Source organism: Canis lupus, chromosome 5, assembly GCF_003254725.2.
Source record: "Canis lupus dingo isolate Sandy chromosome 5, ASM325472v2, whole genome shotgun sequence".
Classification (NCBI taxonomy): Eukaryota; Metazoa; Chordata; class Mammalia; order Carnivora; family Canidae; genus Canis; species Canis lupus.
In genome coordinates this window covers 12,241,979-12,262,434 of record NC_064247.1, presented here as the reverse complement: position 1 = coordinate 12,262,434, position 20,456 = coordinate 12,241,979, and the positions used below count along the sequence as shown (strand labels likewise).

General features: G+C 40.7%; 1 long non-coding RNA gene across 1 annotated transcript; it reads left to right on the top strand.

Annotated features, from left to right (window-relative positions):
• Nucleotides 1–634: 634 nt before the first annotated feature.
• Nucleotides 635–15,408, top strand: LOC125755080 (uncharacterized). Its single transcript, XR_007410618.1, has 4 exons — nt 635–888; nt 10,735–10,826; nt 12,974–13,035; nt 13,973–15,408. It is a non-coding gene; the product is annotated as an uncharacterized LOC125755080 (long non-coding RNA).
• Nucleotides 15,409–20,456: the final 5,048 nt, after the last annotated feature.

Here is a 20,456-nt window from a genome sequence, read left to right as displayed (position 1 = left end):
TGGGTATAAAGTAACAAGTGGTTGCTCTCTCCAGCATCCAGCTAAGCAGTCATTTGCCAAGATCCTCACCTCTGACCTATATAGAGGCCTTCTCACTGGGTCAGAGCATAGAGCGGCCTCCTGACCATTCATTCCATGTCTCTTGGCTGACCAAGGGAGGCCAATTAGGTGCGATTGTGATGGAAGTGGGAGGGAAAGTTTCCTCTATTCTGCTGACCCTTGGGGTGACTCCATCTGTCTTAGAGGCCATAGGGGTGGCAGGTAGGGGGCCAGCCTCCACCCCCTCTGTCCACAGGCAGCCCTGTGTGCCGTGATTGGTTCTGTCCCTTCGCCTCACATCCTCAGGTCTTTAGATCTAAGGGGCTGACAATGCCCTCATGTCTCTCCCAAATAGAGAAAATTACTGTTTGTCATTTCAGAAGCTGAAAGTTTGGGGGTGGGAGGAAGAAAGATAACATATAAACACTGGTTACTGGTTCAATGTCTGTTTTGTTTTGGAAGTAGCACTTACATTGGTAAAGGGTGGCAAATGCCAGTCCTACTGCCCACTACCCACTTCCCACTGTCGGCCTTTTTCTCACTGTGACACACAATGAATTAATTCATCAGAGGCATTTCAGATAAATGCTGAAAACTAATTTATCAGAGTTCTCCAGGACTTCCAACTAGTTTACAATATAACAAGCTTGCTAAATATTAGGGCTCCCAAAGTACCCTAAAACATAGTCATCAACTAACAGAGATTAAAATCAATGTGCTTTACACACACACACAAACACACACACACACAATGCCAGCTGCCTTTGCAAACAGGGCATTGGGAAACGAATATAATCGCATCCTTTCCCTCTATGTCCAGGAACTTCAACTGCTACTGTGCTACATCAGGTATGTAATGAAAGACAAATGACAAGGAATCTAAACAGAAGAAGGGAGCTTGAGTAACTGTAGTTTTTATGTTAGGGAGAGCCTGAGAGAGAAAAGAAGCATTGTACCTCGGATTAACAGAACTGCAGGATTTCATTAATGACAACCCAGCTTTTTAGCAAAAGGAAGATAGTTAGGGCAGTAAAAGAGAACATGACTAGAATGTGCTCTGCTAATTGGAAATGTATATTATCTTGGGGCGATGTGTGTGTGGGGGGGAGGGGGTTGGGAGGAGGAGGAGAAACACAGAGGGAGAGGCTGGCAGGGGAGAACTGGGCCTAGGGCACCCCAGGTTGGGCTGAACCAATGGGGCAGTTAAAGGGCCCTTTCTTGTAGACAGGAACGCTGGTACCCAGAGCCCTCCCTCCCCCATTCCCTTTTAATTCAGTGGCTACGTAGGGGCTTCTTTGATGGCGGCTTTGAAGTTGGTGGCTTTGAGATTACTCTTCCTCTGTGACCTTGACCACCAGCCATGAGGTTAGGGGGGAAGGGGAGGGGAGGAGGAAGGCGCTGGAGTTGGAATAAGGAAAGGAAGGAGAGGGGAGGGGAAGGCAAGGCCGCCCTGAGACATTTCTGCAGCATTCCATGACTTTTCTGATCACTCTGCAAAGTTGAAATATGATTGCAGCCTTTGCACCGGGAAGGAAAGAAACCATTTAAATGAAAAATTAGCTGCCTTAGCAGGTCAAGCACATAGTTACATTAATGTCGTGTAGAACAATAAATCAACTTCGATCTCCAATTGAAAAAATGCTAATTTAGCTCAGCGATTCACTGATTGTACTTTCCTCTGATAGAAATCTTTTCTTTTATTTAATGCGAAGCCGTGATTTGACAGCCTCCTCTAATGGTGCTTGCAGACTCTCAGCATTTCAGTGGAATTCTGATCATGGTTTTAATATTCCGTGCAGCTCTGCCCCCTCTGATTTCACGCTCACACATTAACGAGAGCTGACACTGGAGATTAGACGCAGACAGCTGGAATGCCAGGTCTTTGTTGCAGCATGGACAGGAGCCAACGTCGTTCAACCACAGCCAAGAGGGACCTGGGAAAGTCTTCTTAAGAAGGAGGGGAAGGCGGGGTAGGGGGCTTGAGGGAGGGAGGGAGCGGGGGATGGGGGCAGAAAGAAAGCCAAGGTAGTTTCTGAAGGGCACAGCGAAAAGAGATATTTGCAGAGAGCCCTTTTGTCTCTGAAACCCACATTCGAATCAATTCTGATTTATTTAGAGGAAGTGGATCATTACAGGGAAATCCCAAATCGGTTGCAGTATTTTGCTGTAAACTCTGAAAATACAAGTGTGATGCCCGGAAATAGAAATGACTCCCTGAGTCGGCTGTTCCCTAGCTTGTCTGAGAAACAATGGTGATTAGGAGCTAGAGGAAGAGTGCTTACAGAAGGAAATGTGTTCTCCTCTCTGCCTTAAAAAAAAAAAAAAAAATCACTTAGTTCCAGGTGAATAGATGGGGAAATAAAACTAGATTTATGAGCTAGGGCTGCCTGTTCAACTAGTGACTACCCAGGCAAGAAAGGAAGTCTTGTAGCCTAACTGCCTTGATCCTAATAAATTGTTTCCTGATACCAGAAATCAAATAAAGATCCATAGTCTCATCTAAACCACGAAGCAACTTGTGCTCAGATCGTGCCCGACTGGCAAGGGGAAAGGCAGGGTGCCGCCTGAAACACAGTGGTACAACTTTCTCAAAAAGCAAATGACAGATGATCAAGGTTGCAAAGCCGGCACATTAATACGATGTCAAGGAAAAAAAAAACGAGACTGTTCCTGCTCCCGGGGGAAACCAATTGAGTAGAAATAACAAATGTCCTTCTTGCTAACTGTATCATTAATAATAATCGTACTTTGCATTTTTATGGGATACCAGGATTCTAGAGCCCTTTACAAATATTCATAGGGGAAGGCTGGAGAAGAGAGGTGAACGTACCCATTCCCAGATGCGTAGATGGAGTGACTGAGGCCCAAGGCCCTGCAGCAGCCTCCTTGAGCAAAATAGCAAGCAAATGGCAAAACCTGCCCGCTTCAGCTTGTGGGAAGGCTCTTTGGGCATTTTCTGTGACAACAGCTCTGTCCTGCGAGCATGGCTTTAGTTTGGGGATTAGATGAGCTGAACCGTCTTGTATCACTTTGGCCTATTGTTTTATTTGTCCTTGTTTGTGTTCTTGGTTGGACCACTGTCACTGACATGGGTTTAGAAACTCAACAAGTATTTATTGAGCCTGAACCAAGCGATGTTTTGATTAAAAAGAAGTATGAGTTAGGATGGGTATATATCTATACACTCACACAGACACTGATGTATGATATTTATTACATATATCACTAATATTTTCATAAAAATGCAGAGATCATATCTTAGTGTGTAAGAGCACAGCTTATAGCATCTAGCAGAGTGATTGAGAACAAGTCAGACAGGGGCACCTGGGTGGCTCAGTAGGCTAAGCATCTGCCTTTGGCTCAGGTCATGATCCTAGGACCCCTGGATCAAGCCCCACATGGAGCCTGCTCCTCCTTGTCCCTCTGCCTGCTGTTCCCTCTGCTTATGCTTTCTGTCTCTGTGTCAAATAAATAAATAAAATCTTAAAAAAAAAAAAAGAACAAGTCAGATGAATTTGCACATGAATCTGTTCTTTGACTGGCTCTGTGACCTTTAACAAGGGACCTTACTTCTCTCTATCTCTCAGTTTCCTTATCTGTAGAATGGGAATTAAAATGAAATAACCCTTAGCTCTGTGCCTGACCCACAGTAAGCACTGAATAAAAGCTAATCGTTTTTGTTATTCTCAGATAGCTGTGGGGAGAATTCAATGAGAATAACATACGTACACACATATGAGCACACACACACACACACAAACTGCTTGGTCACAGTAAACAGTAAGTCCTGGTTACTGTTCTGTAGCACATGAGAATATATCATCCTAAAACAGTCCTATTGACTTTAAAGTAATTTATTTGATAGATTTATGCTTATTTCCAAGATAACACAAAAGTGCTCAAAGCATTTATGGAACTCTTCTTTAGAATTACTTGTGGACTCTGTTGGCACTGTCTCTTAAATATCTTCAAACATGGCACGTCTTCATCTTCAGAGGGTGGATTTGTTGTTGGAAGCTACTAAAAGTTGCCCCGAAGTTATGTCCAATGACGATGGTAGGCAATCAAGCCGAGGAAACATTGTTTTGGAAATAATGTGCCCATAAAGAAATTAGACTGGTTTTCTTGTATGGCATATAAACTGAATCTGACCACAATTCCAAAAGAGGCCCGTTGAACAAATGCAGCTGTTTCCGACCATACACATAGCCTCCCAAGGACAGCACTTAGAAGGAATCACGGCTTCTGATTCATTTGTGGGAAGAAAATGAAACTCCTCATTTCATGGTCACATCGCAAACTGGCCTTCTCTGCAATGGTTTCTAGGGCCATCTAGAAGAGAAGGAGGGCATGCTCCTAAGAACTTCAGCTGATGCAAAAACTGAGGTTCACTTCTCTTTGCCCTCTTGGCCTACGGGAGGCTATAGTACCGTGTGCTCATTTATTTAGAATCGCTTAAGCACCCATTGGGCTTCTGATAGGTGCTAAAGATGAAAGTTTACCAAGTTATGATCCTTGCCTTCAGGGGTCTTACAGTCTAACAGGGAAGGCCAACAAAGAGACACAATGCAGAGAAGTGAGTGCTATGGCAGAGGGGCATGTTAGATGTCAGCAGATTCTGGAAGGTCTTAGAGATATAGCATGCTCTAGTGTGAGCACATTACCTTAGAGGTGACAGGGAGCCACTGATTGTTAAAGCTAAGAAGTAATATGCTCCGATCTGCTTTTCCCTTTTGTTCTTTCTACCCCTATGATTGACCTCCATGTCTTAAGAACTAACCAAACCTTAGGCTCCCTGCCTCAGCCCTGAACATGGCTGAGACCCAGTTGTCCTTTTTATTGATCTCTCTTCCTTATTAGGAAGCAATTTGGCAGAGAGAGAGAGAGAGAGAGAGAGAGCAAACCTTTGCAGTGTCCTCCCTCCAGGAAGATATAGGAGGTGTGATTTATTATAATTTCAATTATAAAAGGGTTGGGTTTGGCTTAAAATGTTGTTTTTTGGTTGTGTGTGGTGTGTGTGTTTTTAAACTTATAATGTCTGAGTCTGTTCCAAGGGCTATAAACCATGGCAGATTTCCAGTGGCCCCAGGTAGCATCCCCCATAGTCACATTACTTATAATTGGTAATAAATGGCTTTGACCAAAGGGGAGAGTAGATTAGCTGAATAGAATACTTAAGTGCCTAAAGATGTGGGAGACTGCTTCTAGTGGTTAGAGAGCATTGATCATATCAATAGCAGTATTGCACATATAGAATATGCTAGAAAACAAGAAGCCTGGGGTAGTCTGATTTATACCTCATTGCTTTGCCTCTATGACATGGAGGCAGGAGTACCATTTGTGCCAACACACTGTCATTGAAATAGATCCATTTGTTCAGTGTGCACAGAAAATTATCCAGACTGTACATTTACTCAGGGTCACAGCACCTAGAAGCATATAAATAAGATGTAGGAGGCTGCAATTGTCTACTTGGATCTGAATTGCTTGGTGGCTTTGGAGTATTTTAACCATTCCAAATGGTCACGATAATAACATCTTAGAAGACCGATTGTCAACCTCAGTATCATACTGCCCAAAAGTTTCAGGTGGTTTGCAAGAGCAGTATTTGTTGATAAGTTGCTAAAGTTTGCAGAAAATTTAATTGGAAAAAAAATTAGGGAGGTTATCCCTATAGCGTCACTCTCATCATCTCCTTTCCAAAATGTTTTCTTGAATGGGAATGAAAGGAGTGGTTACAGGGAATTAAAGAATCTCTGAAGAGCCCAGAAAGAGAGAGCGGGTCATATATGCTAATTTATGTTAATATCATCTGTGTCCCAACGAAAAAGAGGTTGAGAACTAGTGTGCTGGAAAATGACATTCAGTGTAAACACAGCCGTATCATGTATGCAATTCAGATGGAGTTTCGTTATTGTGAGATGAGAAAAGATTACATAATGATGTAGTCTCTCAGTAACTGAGTTTCAAGATATGGTCCTTGAGGCTGGTTCCAAAAGAACAGGGTAGATGCAAAGCAGTCTATTTATTTGTCCCATTATTAATTTTTAAAAATATTTATTTATTTATTTATTTATTTATTTATTTATTTATTTATTTATTTATTTTAGAGACAGAGTGTGCACAGGAGGGGAGATGCAGAGAGAGTCTCAAGCAGACTCCACACTGGGCACAGAGCTCAGCAGAGGGCTCAATCTCGTGACCCTGAGATTAGAACCTGAGCCAAAACCAAGAGTTGGATGCTCAACCAACTGAACCTCCCAGGTGCCCCTGTCCCATTATTGTTTAATCTTCATTACCTGCATCAGGCCTACAGATTTTCCAATTGCCTCAGTTTGTCTCTGAATGATTCCTGGGATTGTTAAGGACTATAGTAGAACTCATGGAAGTCATGAGTATAGGGAATCAAAATTTGTTGAACCTACTCCATGTTGGTTATATATATATATACACATACAAAAAAAATACATGTATTATATATTATGCTTATATATAATACACATGCTTATATAGAATAAATATTATGCTACATATTTTATATATTTAATCCTCACAATAATTCTACAAAGTTTTATCCCGATTTTGCAAACAAAAAAAATTTAAAACACAGAAAACCTAAATAATTGGCCCCAGAAAATCAAACCTTAGAAATAAAGAAGTAATTTGAATTCAGATCCTTCTGAATCCCCAAACCCTTGCTTCTTTCCTGACTGTGTGCCTTTCATAGGGTTGTTGGACATGATAAAGTAGGGTGCATAAATTCTCAGTGGTACCCTAGTAGGCTATAAGGGCAGGATTGGGCTCAGTCTAACTTTTAAATTGGGGACCAATTTAAATAACCAGGACCACGTGGCACTCATCCATGACAGCATCTAAAGGTATGCAGAGGTCAAACTAAGTAAAATCACCAATATTTGATAATTTTTCATCTATAAAAATGGAAACTTTATGTGGTTCAACCTAATAAAAGTAGGATAATCAGTGCTTAGCACACTTCATGTTTTTCTCATACACGAGTTTAAAATAAAAAATCGGGGGGTCCCTTGTGGCTTAGTTGGTTAAACTTTAGACTCTTGATTTTAGCTCAGGTCATGATATCTGTGTTGTGAGATGAAGTCCCATGGCAGGCTCTGAGCCCAGCAGGGAATCCGTTTCTGCCCCTCTCCCTCTTCTCCCTCTTCATCCCCCTGCATGTACATGCTCTCTCTCTCAAAAAAAAAAAAAAAAAAAAAAAAGCCTTAAAAAATCTGACTATTGAAATAGAAAGAGTCACCAAGCTTGATCCCCAAAAGCTGTACACTATGGCTTTAGGACATTCTGAATGGGACAGCCCAGCTTGAGACTTTTGGCATCTACAGAGACAAGCCTTGTATGATGACAAAGAAGAGAAGTGACCTCTAGCCCTCTAATGCCCCACAGGCTTTGGGATACGAAGCACAGTCCTTCTGCAACAACTAAAACCTAAAATCACCTGCCTGGCTCTCTGGCCCTGCATCACTCTAAGCCCCAAGGAAGGTACAGTGGGTACACTGTTATGGGTTGAATTGTGTTCCCCCAAAATACATATGTTGCCATCCTAACTCTGGATACTTCAGAATGTGACTTTATTTGGAAGGAAAGTTGCTGCAGATGTAATTAGTTGAGTTCACACTGGAGTAGAGTGGGCCCTTATTTAACATGACTATGTTGTTCTTCCAAAGAGAAGAGATACATGGGGAAGAGAATGACATGTGACCAGGGAGGCAGAGGCTGGAGTGAGGCACCTGCAAGCCAAAGAATGGCTATAATTGCAGACAAACACAGGGAGCTAGGAGAAGCAAGGAAGGAGTCTCTGACAAGTTTCAGAGGGAGTATTGTCCTGCTGACACCTTGATTTCAGATTTCTAGCATCCAGAATTAGGAGACAATAAACCTCTGTTGTTCTAAGCTTCCAGTGTATGGGACTTTGTTAGGAGAACTCTAGGCAACCTTGACACTCGTCTTTTAGGCTCTTCATCTATGCTCTCAGTGTCACTATGATTAAAAAAATAAAATTGTTGTATAAAAAGGTAAATTCTAGATTTCAGAGAACATGGCTCATGAGACTGACTCATTTCTGGAGTGTTTTGAAGCGTTTCATTTATTTTTTTCTGAACCTTAAGTTTAGAGGCTATGTGTATGCAGACCAGTTTCTTCTTAGAAGTTTTTATTCAATTTATCACAGTCAACCTACATGTTAGATTTACACTGAGCCTAAGTCACAGTGTAATGAATTTTGGACAAATGGGCTGCCTTCCTGGTGAACAGCAAGGTAAGGGATGTTGATGATGGCAGCTGTGATGGCCCCTCGCACCATCAGCAATTAATTTGAGTTATGTTAAATTGTCAGTGGTATTGGGGAGGCACAATATTTTATGCTATTATCATCATTGGTAACTAATCCAGGATTCGTTTATCAGGTTAGTCAATCATTAGCAGGACCCAGACACAAGCTGGCCACAAATAGATTCACCCAGTATTTATTGAATATCTGCCATATATATCAGACACTGATCCAAAGACTTTGATTGGATGATTTCATTGACTCTGCACCACAATTCCAACACATAGTTATGTCTGTCAAAAAAATGACAAAAGTGAGACCGGGAAAAGTGAAATGAACTGCTAAGGGTCAGTCACTAAGATCAGAGATGAGGATGGAAGAGGGAACAGGTCCCATGAAGTGCCACACTTGGAGGGTTTGGGAAAATTAAGGACCACTGAGAATACTAGGGAGCGTGAATTTGTACTCAAAAACTGTGGGGACTAGAGATAACAAGTGTTGGCGAGGATGTGAAAAAAAAAAGGAACTGTTGGTGGGAATGGATATTGATGCAGCCGTTATGGAAAACAGTATGGAGTTTTCTCAAAAAAGATAAAAATAGCGCTACTTTATTGCCCGGTCATTGCAGTACTGGGTATTTACCCAAAGAAAACAAGAGCACTAACTGAAAAGATACATGCACCTCTACGTTTATTGAAGCATTATTTTTCAACAGCCAGATTATAGAAGCAGCCCAAGTGTCCATCCAATAGATGAGTGATACACACACATTGGAATATTATTCACCCATAAAAAAGAATGGGATTTTACCCTTTGTGACAACATGGATGGACCTAGAGGATGTTACGCTAAGTAAAATAAGTCAGACAGAGAGAGACAAATATCATATGATTTCACTTACATGTGGAATCTAACAAACAAAGCAAATGAACAAACTAACAAACCAGAAACAGACCCATAAATATAGAGAACAAACTGATGGCGGCCAGAGGGGAGGGGATGGAGGTTGGGCAAAATGGGTGAAGGGGAGAGGAGTTACAAGCTTCCAGTTATGGAATGAATAAGTCACAGGGATGTAAGGCTTCACACAGAGAATACAGTCAATGGTATTGTAATAGGGTTGCTTGGTGACAGATGGGAGCTCCTCTTGTGGTGAGTACAGGGTAAGTATAGACTTGTGGAATCACTGTGTTGCACATCTGAAACTAATGTAACACTGTGTGTCAACTAGACTTCAATTAAAAGAAAAAGAAAGCTGTTGCCATGAAGGAAGAGATAAAGAGTAGATCTCCCCATGCTGTGGTTGTCAGAGTTCTGAACTTGGACTCAGAGATCTGTTGCTCAGTGTTACCATCTACTGGTTTGTGTCCATGGACTAGACAATGACTCTCCCAGAGCCCCAATGTCCTGGGGCGACATCATTGGAATAACTACACCTTCCTCCTTGAGCTATTCTGACTTGCTCAAGATGATGCAGGTACACAGCTATAGTTGACATTAGGTCATCCGGAAAATTTAGCTCCGTGTGCCCAATTAATCAAATCTTGGGCTGGCCCAGAGCTGACGTTGCATCTTTCTGGCAAACTCCACCATGCCATGTGCTATCACAAATGTAATTTTTCAAAAATAGCCACCTTCTTTTATTTTTTTAAATGATAGTTTCAAAAGAATCGCAGTGATTTATTCATTCATTCATCAGATATTGTTTAGATCCTACACATACGGAGCATGGTCAGACTAGACTTGAATTGCGAGACACTGCTTGCCCTTGAGAAACACTCATCTCTATCCCCTTATTGAAACATTATAAGAGTTTATATTTTTCATTTGTCTTTTCTGATATATAGCTCTGTATACATAATCATAGGGAATATATAATTTTGTGTTTCAACTGCTTCATTGTCGTTACTTTCTGCATGTTTTTCCTTCATCTGTGTAGTAAAAATCATGTTTTAGCCTCAGGGCCTTTGCCTTATCATTTCGCTCATCATGTATTTCTAGGGCTTTCTCCTTAACTTTCCTCAAGTCTCTACTCATATGCCACTTCATCAGAGAGGCTTTCCTGATCTCTTATCTAAAATAACCTCTACCCTCATACTACTGCTTGTCTTTGTCTTCCCTTCAGGTAAATTGACTCTTAGATGGTTCATTACATAACATTATCTCGTAGGTTTGCTTTCTTATTTGTGTATCATCTGTTTTCTCTGTGTTCACCCACTTGCCCTGGTTGCTAGAATATAATCAACATGAGGATCAAGACTTTATTTTGTTCTCTGATGCATCCCTAAGACCTGGAACTGTGCCTGCCCAATTGGATGTACTCAACAAAGGTTCTGTATTTAACATTTCTGGTGACTATGTAATACATTACATAATTTTTCTTGTGTTTCCAGCGCCACAAGACATTTGCTGATGAACCTCGCCCAGCTTTGTTCACTCTACACTTCCCTCGTCATACAGCCAAATGCTATTCTTACATATTTTGGTAAGGATTGCCCTGTCTTCCCTCTCCTTCCTCATAGGTCCCCTCCCTCTGTGCCCTCTATCCCTGAGAGCAGGAGCATCCATTCCATGGCATCTCCTTGAGGATAGACATTGTTTCTCTCCACCTAAATCTCCATTTCCAAGCTACCTACACAAAGTATCTAGTTTTGCCAACTAGCTTGTGCTTGCGATGCTCCCAGAATCCTCGCTAATAGCTATAAATGTGCAAAGGAAGGAAAAGTGAAAAGTTCAACGTGCAATGAATCAAAATTGACCTGGTCTCCACTGGTGTCCTTTCCCGACCCCCCACTGGAGACCTACCCACCTTGCTATCATCATTATCCCTCATTAGAAATGACTCAGGAAGCACAAGGTAAGCAGTTCTAGGATGCCAATCAGATCTGTGGGGCTGTTTTAATAACAAGCCCCATTTCTCTCCCCCACAACCCCTCGACTGGCTGTGTAGCAGGACCTTTCTGGGGAAATGTTTAGAGGTTAGCAAGAAAGTAATTAGGGCCAGGATTGCACATCAGCAATATTCCTCTCTTTTCTGATGGCAAGCACTGTGGACTCTGAAATGCATACCTTGGTACTAAATTAAGTCAGAATTTTTAGGTTTTTTAGAGTTTGTTTTTATTTATTTTTGTTTGTTTGCTTACATAATTCGAGCTTCTCCTACTACCGTATGGGAGTGACAGGCAGCAGTCATGTTTATTGGTTCCATACTTCTCCCTTAGGAATTTTCTGTGTATAAGGAAGCAAAAATGTACACTATTCTTTCCCTTTGTAAACGGTAGCATATACACCATTCTACACCATCCCCTCTTTGCTCTACAATTCATCTTGAGGCTCTTTTTTTCCCTCCGCATATACACATAGAGGCAACCCCACTTTAAAACCACTACCTAGAATTCAACTCAATGCATGCATTTTATTTATTTATTTATTTATTTATTTATAAATTTATTTTTATTGGTGTTCAATTAGCCAACATACAAAATAACACCCAGTGCTCATCCTGTCAAGTGCCCCCCTCAGTGCCCGTCACCCATTCACCCCCACCCCTCGCCCTCCTCCCCTTTCACCACCCCTAGTTCGTTTCCCAGAGTTAGGAGTCTTCATGTTCTGTGTCCCTTTCTGATATTTCCTACCCATTTCTTCTCCTTTCCCTTCTATTCCCTTTCACTATTATTTTACCCATTTTATTTTACAAAGCCCCTGTCAAGGGATATTTAATTCGCTCTCTCCACCCCCCCGCTTTTTTTTTTTTGCAATTACAAACAATATAATAAATCATTTCCCATATGTGCAGGTATATCACCAGGAAAAATTCATGGAGGTGGAATTTCTAGGTCAAAGGATGTGGGCTCTTTACAATTTGATAGATCATCACAGATGCCCCTCTGTAAACAATCTGACAACACACACTCCCATACGATTCTAGCAACAACACGAGAGGGACTCTTTCAGATCCTCACCAACCTTTTCATCTTTGACAACCTAATTGGCAAACATAGTAATTCATGATTTCCACTTGCATTTCTCACATATTTAAACACTATTTATAATTCTGCAGATTGTCAGTTGATGACTTTAGTCTATTACTGTTCTAGGTTATTGGTCATATGACTTTTAACAAGGAACTGTCCCTATATTAAAGACATTAGCCTTTGGGAATATAAGACTCTTTTCCTCAGCTTTATTCTCCTTTATGTTTCATTTATATTTCATTTACCATGCCAAAAGATGTAGTTAAATGTATCACTTCTTCATTCTGAGATTATTTTAAATTCTTAGTTATTTCAGCTTCTTCCCTTGTATTTTATTTTTTAAGATTTATTTATTTATTTTAGGAGGGGGAGGAACAAGGGGCGAGGGTGACAAACAGACTCCCCACTAAACCGAAATCAAGAGTCAGATGCTTAACCGACTGAGCCACCCGGGCGCCCCATCTTCCCTTGTATTTTAAATGGGATGTTTCCTTCTATTACATTTTCTTTGAACTTTTTTAAATTATGAAACCATATTTTAAAAGTCATAAATAATATTGACCATGTGTCCACCACTTAGTTTAATAAATGAAACATTGCTAAACAAGTTGCAGCCCTATACATGTCTCCTTACCACATTCTTCTCATTCCCCTCCAGAAGTAACCATTAACTGCATTTGGTGTGCATCATTCCTATGCATTCTTGACTTTTCTACATAGGTATGTATTCTTAAACAACACATGGAATTGTTTTGTATGTTTTTAAACTTTACATAAATGTATTCTTCTGCAGCTTGCTTTTGTCGCTCAATATATTTGTGAGAATTCATCCATATTGATATGTATAATTCTAGTTCATTCATTATGTTGAGTGAGTGGTTCACAATTTATTTACCCATCCTTCTGGAAGTGTACATTTAGGGTGTCCTTTTTCTTTTTTTTTTTTTTTTCTTTTTTTCCTACTTGAAACAGTGAGCTAAGGGACATTCTTACTCAGATCTCTTTGTACACAAGGGAATTTCTCTGGGAGTGGAAATAAAGGGTTTTTAGATAATTTACCATCAAACTTACCCGATAGTGTCAAGTGGTTTTGAAGGTGATATACTTCCACTAGCTATGTGTAAGAGTTTCCGATGTCCCATATCCTAGCTTTCACTTGATATTGTGGAACTTCAACATTTTTCCAATCTGAAAGCGTATAAAAGAGTATCACATTTAATTTGAATTTCCCTAATTATTAGAAAATTTAAGCATTTAAGCATATGTTTATTAACTATCAAGATTTTCTTTTATTAATGAATTGAGGACGCTTTGGGTGGCTCACTGGTTAAGCGCCTGCCTTCAGCTCAGAGCGTGATCCTGGAGTCCTGGGATCAAGTCCCACATCAGGCTTCCTGTATGGCGCCTGCTTCTCCCTCTGCTTATGTCTCTGCTTCTCTCTGTGTGTGTCTCTCATGAATAAACAAATAAAATATTTTTAAAAAATGAATTGATTGCTCATATTTTTGATATATCTTCCAATTCCTTTTTCTTTTAAAACGCATTATATTTTTTAAGTATTTTGTTAGGAAAGTTGTGTTGATTTATGTATATGAATTATGAATCACACACCATGGTGGCATGGTGGTATTATATTCTTCAATATTTTTTCTTCCAGGAGGTGGAGCTTTGTTTCCCTACCCTTGAGTGTCTAGACTTGGTGTCTCATCTTTAATGTAGAGGTGGTGGTGTGCCACTTTATAAACTAGGTCATAAAGACACTGCGGTTTCCTGCTTGCTGTACTTCATCTAGCAACCAGCTGCTGTGATGGCATTCAGGCAACTTCATAGAGAGGCCCATGTAGCCAACAGTGAGAAACTGAGGCCTTTTGCCAACAGCTATGTGAATCTTCTTAGATGTGACTCCTCCAGCTTCTGTCAAGCCTTCAGATGCTTGTGGCCCTTTGACTCTTCAATTAATTACAATCTTTACTTCTATCTTATCCATAGCCTTATTGATCTCTCCCCAAAGAGAAAAAATTGGAGACCAGCAAAGCATTAATGTCCCTCTCCAAAATAGCAAAAATTCCAGCAATGATAGTAATCATGGCTAGCATTCACTGAGCACTTAGTATGTGTGGTTTCTACATACTTTACATAAGTTGCCTCAGTTAATCGTCACTGCAATCTTATCAGGCTTTATAATGGATTCTGGATCATAATCAGTATGGAAGCAAAATGTATTGGTGTTTTTCCCAGAGTGCATTCCAAGAATCAGACTAACACTAACAATTTGTCAGTCATAGGGCCCAGCAGATGTTTTAAATAACGCTTTCACAAGTTTGTTCTTGAATTTCTTTAAATTCCCTTCGATGAATATAATCATATTGATTCATGTTCAGTAAATCTTGTAGACTTAACCTTATTTCATCTACTAACTTTGAACCACTTAAAAGACAGTAAATTAGAATAAATTAGGCTAGATGCTATAACAAACAGCCTTCTAAGCTTTCCCAGTGGATTTTAAAAAATAAAATAAAAGCTTATCTTTGCTCACGTTGATTCAAATGTCCAAGTGCTCTTTTGAGGTCCTTTCTGTTATGGCTCCGGCCTGAGTCATTTCCAGTTAGTATCTCCACTCAATAGAGAAAAAAGAGGATGTGCAGGAATTTTTATGGAGCAGGTCTAGAAAGGGTAGGCCCATCTTTCACTGGCCAGAATTCAGTCTCACAGTCCCAGATACCTTTAAGGAGATTGAGAAATGTAGCTTCTAGCTCTGTGCCCAGAGAGAAAAGAAAATGTGTTTTGTGTGTTCTAGGCTCATCTAGACAGTTTGAGATCTCGCCAATTTCTTATTCGGAATAGATAAGAGTCCCTTCTGATTTTATTGTCTCCTGTCCATTCAAGATCTTTCATAGCATGATCACCAAGAAGCTCACTGGTTTTTTAAATTGAATTCTTCCAGGAAGCACGGGTGGCTCAGTGGTTTAGTGCTGCCTTCAGCCCAGGGTGTGATCCTGGAGACCCGGGATCGAGTCCCACCTCAGGCTCCCTGCATGGAGCCTGCTTCTCCCTCTGCCTGTGTCTCTGCCTCTCTCTCTCTCTCTGTGTGTGTCTCTCATGAATAAATAAATAAAATCTTTAAAAAATAATAAATTGAATTCTTCCTTTCAATGCATGTGATGGTTTTAAAGATATGTCTATACCTTCTTTGGTAAACCTTCTTCTTTCTATACTTTCCCTCAAGATGTAGAGCTTAATTCCCCTCCCCGCTGAGTGTAGACTAAACTTAATGACTCACTTCTGGTGAGTAGAATAGGGTAGAAAACATGAAATGTCACTTCCAATATTAGTTTATAAAAAGACTATGGTTCCTGTCTCAAAAGCATTTCCCATCTTCACCCCTAACCCCTTTGGATTCACTCGCTCTGAAACGAGATAGTTGCCATGTCCTGAGCAGCCCTAAGGAGATGGAAGGGAGTTGCTAAGGTCTCAGGACACTCAGGCAGCCTACAGAAAACTGTGAGCCCTGGCAGCATGTTTGTGATCTTAGAAGTAGACCCTTCCCCAGTCTAGCTTAGAGCTAACTGCAGCCCAGCCAACACCTTGACTTCAACTCATGAGGGACTTCAAAGCAGTTGTACCCAGCTAACCTACTCCTGGATTTCTGAACCACATAAGCTGTGAAATACTGTTTATTGTTGTTTTGAGCCTCAGAGTTTGGCATCATTTGTTACACAGCAATAGATTTCTGATATAGTTCATTTAAAAAACTTGTTCTATTTTAGCTCCTTCTCTGCCATCATGTGGGTCTCTCTGGGCATTCTTCCAGAGACAGTATAATGGTTTTTAAGCTTTAACATCATTTCTCTGCGAATCTCTCAGAGCTGATGCTCACTATTGGCTGTTGGCTCCAGGATTATGTAATCTGTCCCTGGAACCATGTGTTAGTGCAGCTGCCAGCTATATGTGGAGAATGTTTTACTCCTTTCTGTGAGTAAGGCCTGCTTTCCCTCTTAGAGAGGTGTGCCACATGGGAATAGAGTGGTGATGATTTTTCCCTTTGAGTAGATAATGCTCTGGGATTAGAGAACACTATTCTCTTCTTCTTGGTTATACTTGAGTCTCTCATGACTCCATAGATCCCAGTTCATTCATCCTTTTAGATTAAGGAGAATCATAAAGATGACAAAAACCATTCTGATTCTGGTCTTTGGGTAATGGAGGGAATTGCCATGTTTTCTATCACATTCTATTAACAAGTGTTTTGTATCAACACACACATTTCAGCTTCATATTAGTCATGCAAGGTCCATATTTATTGCACCTGTGAGGTGGGGTAGGCATAATTTTACCACAAGCCCATGACTCCAAATTTCAGGCACTACCATGAAATGTAGAGATTGATGGGCATACATCTCCCTTTTCTTCTAGAGATAGAAACTGTTATATGCTGTATACCAAAAAAGAGTCATTTCAGTCAAGATTCAAATAGTCACATCTATAGGTCAGAGCATAAACTTCTCTAAACCCATTGCTGGAAGCCAGGGGGGGGCGGCGGGCGGGGGCTGAACAATTTGAACTTTGTATTTTTTTTTAACTCCTGGTAATTACCTTCTAAATTTTTACTTAAGAGTCTCTTAGAACTTTTGCCTTGAAAGAGATCTCAAAGTTTATGAGATATATCCTCTTTAGTTTTTAGATACATTTATTTCTTAGCCTAACTTCTGTAATTAAAAAGTCATGTCTTTCCTCTTCAGATCAAATGGATGTGAGCTGTTCTCCTGAAAGGTGAGCTGAGGGCCAGACATGGACTGTAAGGAGAGCCAAATGCAGCTGCTTGTAGAAGTGCATGCTATATTTCATCAAAAGCCCTCCTGCTTTCAAAATGACAGAGTCTAAATACTTCTCTTGTTTCTAGAGTACCATAGTTTGTGCTCACTGCACATCCTCAATTTCCACTGACATTTGGAGGGCATGTGACTACCTGGTCAGCAGGAGAGTATTCCAACAGGAGGTGTGCCGAGAGCCATATGAAGTCATCTTAGTACACCTCATTTACTCTTGAAGCTGAGCTTGGGTACATACCATGTGCTTGGAGACAGAGCCTTGATGCAGTCTGACTCTAAACTTGCTCATCAGCTCTAAATACTCGTTTGCATGGAGAATACATTTAGAATGATTTTAAGCTGAGAATAAAAAGAACCAATACATATTTAATAAAGTTCGATAGCACTAAATATATTATTAGTATTGATCTTCAAAGAAAACACCTATTGACTCAGAGTTCCAATCCCTTGAATTGTATTATCTGCCAACTCCAGCAAGTTTTCTTGCCCTACATCAAGACCAGTTCCAAAATATTCAGCTTAAATTCTTAAATGAGCATCCCAGTGAAGTCAGAGTACAGTAGAAGAGGCTGAAGGAGGGACAGGGATAAAGACAGTCTTCCTGAGTGGAGCCACCACACCTGGGAAGCGACAGATTTTAGCCTCTGTACTAGACCATGGACCATACTTGCATGGTGTCTCCTGTGTCCAGGGCATTGTGTTGGAATTCCACAAGCAGCATTTGTAAGAACTGAAAGGAGAAGGTGTGGTGTGAAAGCCCTGGAGGACCACAGGGAACTGGAACAATAATTTCTTCTCTTTCTTGGGTATGGTGGGGTGAACTGGAGACAATCCCTAAGGCATCAGAAACTCTGCCCTGCTCCTAAGCTAGCTGGGCCCATGCACAAACCCACTAGTCAGAGGGGTGAGTTGTGAATATATATCCCCTGAGGTCTTCAGAAATTGTCTTTATCACTTTAGTATTTTTTTAAGTGGGCTCCACACTAACCTTGAACTCACTACCCCAAGATCAAGACCTGAGCCAAGATCAAGAGTTGGATGCTTAGCTGACCTGAGCCACCCAGGTGCCCCATAATTTTAGTATTATTATAACAATATTCCCAATTCACTTCACTTGTTTCTAACTTCCTCTGATTTTGATGCATTTCGGCTCAACTCAGAATGCCTTCTCTGACAGAAGTTGGCTTTTGTGGACACCATAGAGATAAATCACTCAGACCTACCTTCAAGAGAACTGCCGTGAAGAGCACATCTGCTGACCTCCAGCAGCTGCACCTTTGGGTCCTCCATAGCATTGGTGTCAAGGTCACAGTCCCTAACTAGAACTGGGCTATTCCTGCCCAGGGTAGTTCTTTCCTAACAAACTTGTGCTCAGGGCTCCCCATCAACTTGGCTGACATCTTCTCCCTAACCCTGTCTGTTCTTTTTCCTTTAAAAGCACCAGACAAACATAGCACTCTGAAGACTGCCCCCATTTCCTTGTGCTCCCCAACTCTTACTCTATATGGATGTTTACTCCAATAAATCTCTTACACATTTACTTTTGTCTTCGTGTCTGCCTCTTGGAGAACCTGCATTGTACAAGGCCTTTTTCTGACCCCTGTGCTCAGAGTCCTTGCTTTCTCAGACATTTGAGCCTCACCTCTCTCCAACCCACCTCAGTTTAACCATCCCTGTGGCTAGCTTTTTGCAAGGTTTTCACTTCAGGTCCAGGCCTTTGAAACTCCACATTGACTGGCAGGCTAATAAACCCCCAGAAGGTACAAAAAACAAATACTTGAGAAGTCAGGCATAACAGAAATACTAGTAGCCTTCACTAATGCTAGTACCATCAGTGTGGTAGCGTGGACCCACAGTCATTTGCCAATACCCTCATGGACGGTTGTGTTTCAGAATACAGAATATTTTGAACTTTAGAAAGATACTATGATATATAAACTGAATATTATAAGACACCCGGGGATTCTGTGGCTGCAAAGCAATAATATTTCTGTAGCAAAATACATGAATATTCACATTAAGTTGGGTAAATCAGAGTCAAAGACACTTTTTTAAAGATAAGAGCTGCAAAAGTAATTTCAGATCCATTTAGGTTGGGTTTTACAATGAAATAAGTTATTTAAAAATTTTTGATTTTCAGAGATTTTTATATTTCTAAATCGAAGTTCAATGGTGACTTTCTTGTGATACAATCCCATTTATTAAGCACCTACTTTATATCAAGCACTGTACTGAGCCTGAGTACAGCATGATTTTTTAAAATTTTACTTAAGTATCATGAACAGACATTTAAGCTCTATTATTTTATTTTATTTTAAAGATTTATTTCTTTTTAGGGAGAGTGCACACAAGCAGGAGGGACAGAGGAAGAAAGAGAGAGAATCTCAAGCAGACTCCACACTGAGTGTGGAGCCTGACACAGAACTCGATCTCATGACCCTGGATCACAGCCTGAGCTGAAACCAAGAATCAGACACTTAACTGACTGAGCCACTCACATGCCCCTTCATTCCATTTTATAGGTGAGAAAATGGAGTCTCAATTGACTTGTCCAAGGCCAAACAAATAGCAAGAACCAAAGCTAAAATTTGGACCCCAAGGTTCAAATTTTGCTGTCTGCAAAATTTTTCATTTGAAACACTGCGCCACACTGCCTGTCCATGTAATTGTCATCAAGTCCTGACCACACAGCCTGAAGTGATGTAACAAGCCTTGCCTAAAAGTCAGGAGGCCTAGAGCTAGCACCAGCTCCATTCTCTGTAGCTTTTCCTCTTTGAGGCTCTCTTTCTTTTTTTAAATACGTATTTATTTATTCATGAGAGACACAGAGAGGCAGAGACATAGGCAGAGGGAGAAGTAGGCTTCCTGTGGGAAGCCTTGTGTGGGACTCAATCCCAGGATCCTGGGATCATGACCTGACCTGAAGGCAGATGCTCAACCACTGAGCCACCCAGGCATCCCTGAGCCTCTATTTCTTTATGTAAAATTGAGGTCAGCAATACCAAATTCATGGGATGGTTCTAATAAGGATCAGTGTATAAATTAGGTGTGGAAACATTTTGTGATCACATGGTGAAGTGCTAAATAAGACGATACCATGACTGTGGTGATGATGATTTAAGTCATTATTATTGCTTATGCTTCAGAAAACTCTTAAGGCTATAAATAATTATTCCCTTGGCAAAGAGGTGGGCCAATACTTCATCTTCCTTGCGCAGCTTTGCACTTGAGCACCAAGAAAAAGTTGGGACATGGAGATGATGTAGGAAATAGGGCCAATTTGCAATAGCTGCACCACACCATTTGAATTTA